Below are 5,038 nucleotides of genomic sequence, written 5' to 3' on the forward strand. Positions count from 1 at the left end.
GTCGGACTTTATATTAAACAAAGATCGACCTTCATATCGCAAAAAGATCGACCTTCATATCACACAAAGATCGACTTCATATCACACAAAGATCGTCCATTATATCAAACAAATATTAACCTTCATATCACACACACATCGACCTTCATATCTGGCCTTCATATCACACAAAGATCGACCATCATATCACACATAGATTGACCTTTTTATCACATAAACATCGACCTTCATATCACATAAAGATCGACCTTCATATCACACACACATCGTCCTTCATATCACACAAAGATCTACCTTAATATCACATAAACATCGACCTTTATATCACATAAACATCGGCCATCATATCACACAAAGATCGACCATCATATCACACAAAGATTGGCCTTCATATCACACAAAGATCGACCATTATATCAAACAAATATTGACCTTCATATCACACACACATCGACCTTCATATCACACAAAGATCGACCATCATATCACACAAAGATTGACTTTCATATCACATAAACNGAGATCGACTATCATATCACACAAAGATCGACCTTCATATCACACTAGCATCGACCTTTATATCACACAAAGATCGACCATCATATCACACAAAGATCGACCATCATATCACACAAAGATCTACCTTAATATCACATAAACATCGACCTTCATATCACATAAAGATCGACCTTCATATCGCACAAAGATCTACCATCATATCACACAAAGATCGACCATCATATCACATAACATATCACACAAAGATCGACCTTCATATCACACACACATCGACCTTTATATCGCACAAACATCAACCTTCATATCACAAAAAGATCGACTTCATATCACACAAAGATCGACCATCTCATCACACAAGGATCGACCTTTATATCACACAAAAGATCGACCTTCATATCCCATAAACATCGACCTTCATATCACACAACCATCGACTTCATATCACACAACGATCGACCATCACATCACACAAAGACGACCTTCATATCTCACACACTTCGACCTTCATATCACACAAAGATTGACCTTCATATCGCACATACATCGACCTTCATATCACACAACCATCGACTTCATATCACACAACGATCGTCCATCACATCACCCAAAGACGACCTTCATATCACACACACTTCGACCTTCATATCACACAAAGATTGACCTACATATGACACAAAGATCGACCATCATATCACATAAACATCGACCTTCATATCGTACAAACATCGACCTTTATATCACACAAGGATCGACCTTTATCTCACACAAAAGATCGACCTTCATATCACACAAGCATCGACCTTTATATCACACACAGATCGACCTTCATATCGCACAAACATCGACCTTTATATCACGCAAAGATCGACCTTTATATCAAACAAAGGTCGACCTTCATATCGCACAAACGACGACCTTCATATCACTCAAAGATCTACTTTTATATCACACGAATATCGACCTTCATATCACACAAAGCTCGACCTTTATATCAAATAAACATCGAACTTCATATCACACAAAGATTGACCTTCATATCGCACATACATCGACCTTCATATCACACAAAGATTGACCTTCATATCGCACATACATCGACCTTCATATCACACAACCATCGACTTCATATCACACAACGATCGACCATCACATCACACAAAGACGACCTTCATATCTCACACACTTCGACCTTCATATCACACAAAGATTGACCTACATATGACACAAAGATCGACCATCATATCACATAAACATCGACCTTTATATCACATAAACTTCGACCATCATATCACATAAAGATCGACCTTTATATCACATAAACATCGACCTTCATATCACACAAAGATCGACCTTCATATCACACACACATCGACCTTCATATCGCATAATCATCGACCTTCATATCACTCAAAGATCGACTTTTATATCACACGAATATCGACCTTCATATCACACAAAGATCGACTTTTATATCACACAAAGATCGACCTTCATATCACACACACATCGACCTTCATATCACATAAACATCGACCTTCATATCACACAAAGATCGACCTTCATATCACACAAAGATCGACTTTTATATCACACAAAGATCGACCTTCATATCACACACACATCGACCTTCATATCACATAAACATCGACCATCATATCACACAAAGGTCGACCTCCTTATCACACAAGCATCGACCTTTATATCACACAAACATCGACCTTCATATCGCACAAACGTCGACCTTTCTATCACGCAAAGATCGACCTTTATATCAAACAAAGATCGACCTTCATATCGCACCAACATCGACCTTCATATCACACAAAGATCGACTTCATATCACACAAAGATCGACCTTCATATCATATAAACATCGACTTTCATATCACACAAAGATCTACCATCATATCACACAAAGATCGACCTTCATATCACACAAAGATCGACCATCATATCACACAAAGATCGACCTTCATATCACATAAACATCGACTTTCATATCACACAAAGATCGACCATCATATCACACAAAGATCGACCTTCATATCGCACAAACATCGACCTTTCTTTCCTGCAAAAGTCAGACATTATATCAAACAAAGATCGACCTTCATATCGCACAAACATCGACCCTTCTTTCCTGCAAAAGTCAGACATTATATCAAACAAAGACCTTCATATCACACAAAGATCGACTTCATATCACACAAAGATCGACCTTCATATCACACACACATCGACCTTCATATCACACAAAGATTGACCTACATATGACACAAAGATCGACCATCATATCACACAAAGATTGACCTTCATATTACACACACATCGACCTTCATATCGCACAATCATCGACCTTCATATCACTCAAAGATCGACCATGATATCACACAAAGATCGACCTTCATATCACACAAAGATTGACATTTATATCACACAAAGATCGACCTTCATGTCACATAGACATCGACCTTTATATTACACAAACATCTACCTTTTTATCACATAAATATCAACCTTAATATCACACAAAGATCGACCATCATATGATCGATCTTTATATCACATAAACATCGACCTTCATATCACACACACATCGACCTTCATATCACACAAAGATCGACCTTCATATCACATAGACATCGACCTTTATATTACACAAACATCGACCTTTTTATCACATAAATATCAACCTTAATATCACACAAAGATCGACCATCATATCACATAAACATCGACCTTTATATCACACAAAGGTCGACCTTCATATCACACAAAGATCGACCTTTATATCACACAAAGATCGACCTATATATCACATAAACATCGACCATCATATCACACAAAGATCGACCTTCATATCACATAGACATCGACCTTTATATTACACAAACATCGACCTTTTTATCACATAAATATCAACCTTAATATCACACAAAGATCGACCATCATATCACATAAACATCGACCTTCATATCACACAAAGATCGACCTTTATATCACATAAACATCGACCTTCATATCACACACACATCAACCTTCATATCACATAAACATCGACCTTTATATCACACAAAGGTCGACCTTCATATCACGCAAAGATCGACCTTTATATCACATAAACATCGACCTTCATATCACACACACATCGACCTTCATATCACACATAAACATCGACCTTCATATCGTACAAACATCGACCTTTATATCACACAAAGAAACAGTCTCCTGTCGACCATACATTTTGTTGATAGGCGTCATCAACCTGCGTCCCTGGAAACCCTTGTTTTACGTTTGTCCGTCAGCAGTCGACATCTACCACGGAAGTAATGGCGTCTAATGGGAGATTTAATCCCCGCAGGTAGGACAAGCTTGCTTGTTGCTGGCAAGAAAGGAAAGTCGAAACCGTCCCGCTTATCCTACATCAGTATCTTGGATTTCGACAGGTGAAGCGTTTTATTATTATTTCCCAGATGTTCTTAAACAGACCATTCTCGTGTTTGGTATGTAGGCTTCTTTTGGTCCTTAGCATGCCAAGCATAGGGAGACACCGCTGTAACAGAGTAGATAGAACTGGACAAATTACAATCTGAAGCATTGCAATAAGGCAAGCAGATTGATTATGCTTAGATTATGATGATCGTGTACCTATTGACATGAATGTCATCATTGTGTTGAGTTTTTTGTGTCATATTTGTTATATATTGTAGATTTGCCATATTAACAATTTGCCGTTTGACATGTCCTTAGCTAATTCAAAGACATCAGTACAACTGTTTTGACATGCTGTACTGCTGTAAAAACAAACTGCTAAAACGAAATGAATTGTTAGTTCTTGAAACTGCCGTTAACTTAATTAATCACTTTTCATTCCCAGGATGCGTGATGAACAGGCCACAGACCCGGAGGTATGCGTGTGTGATGCCAGAGGCAATTCTCGCGATCAGCGGTAGAGACGCCGACACACTGAAGAGCTTTCCTATCTACCTCAGTCTACGTGAGAAGGGGCAGTTTGCCGCTATTTCCCGCGTTCTGCCCGGTGAAATCCATAATACACCTTTAAACGAGAAGTTGCCACTGCCAAGTATATATATTAGGAAGTAGCGATGACGTGTTTTCGTCTCCTTAGGTGATGAGGCTGAGTGAATGCTCAAGGTTCTTATGGATTAGCGTGCTGACCCAGCACTGTATTCCACCCCGTCACAGCAGGCTTGTCCTCCCTACTGAGGACACGATTTCAATAAAACTCGTACAACACCTTAAATCTGCATATTTTCTCCTTTACTTTTTGAATTCCTTACGCCTCACTCCGCAATACCCCGTTTTTAGCTTTGTTGTAAGCATTTGTGATAACCCTGGTGTGCTTTTGTTTACAGACTTTGAAAAGTTTTGTCTGAAGGTTGGTAGGATTTTTTAACCACAGTTTTGAACTTCTTAATTTTTTGTTGATATACATGTACGTAACTTTACATACTTCACATACTAATGCAATCCCTTATTTTAATCAGTGTTGAAATCC

At 38.3% G+C, this 5,038-nt stretch overlaps 1 long non-coding RNA gene across 1 annotated transcript in view; it reads left to right on the forward strand.

The window, feature by feature from the left end:
* Positions 1 to 4,772, forward strand: part of LOC110462269 — a 19,041-nt gene extending 14,269 nt beyond the window's left edge. The window contains exon 3 of the long non-coding RNA XR_002464257.1: positions 4,397 to 4,772. This is a non-coding gene — a long non-coding RNA (uncharacterized LOC110462269). The remainder of the gene's footprint in view (positions 1 to 4,396) is intronic.
* Positions 4,773 to 5,038: the final 266 nt, after the last annotated feature.

This window comes from Mizuhopecten yessoensis, unplaced genomic scaffold (assembly GCF_002113885.1).
Source record: "Mizuhopecten yessoensis strain PY_sf001 unplaced genomic scaffold, ASM211388v2 scaffold10769, whole genome shotgun sequence".
NCBI lineage: Eukaryota > Metazoa > Mollusca > Bivalvia > Pectinida > Pectinidae > Mizuhopecten > Mizuhopecten yessoensis.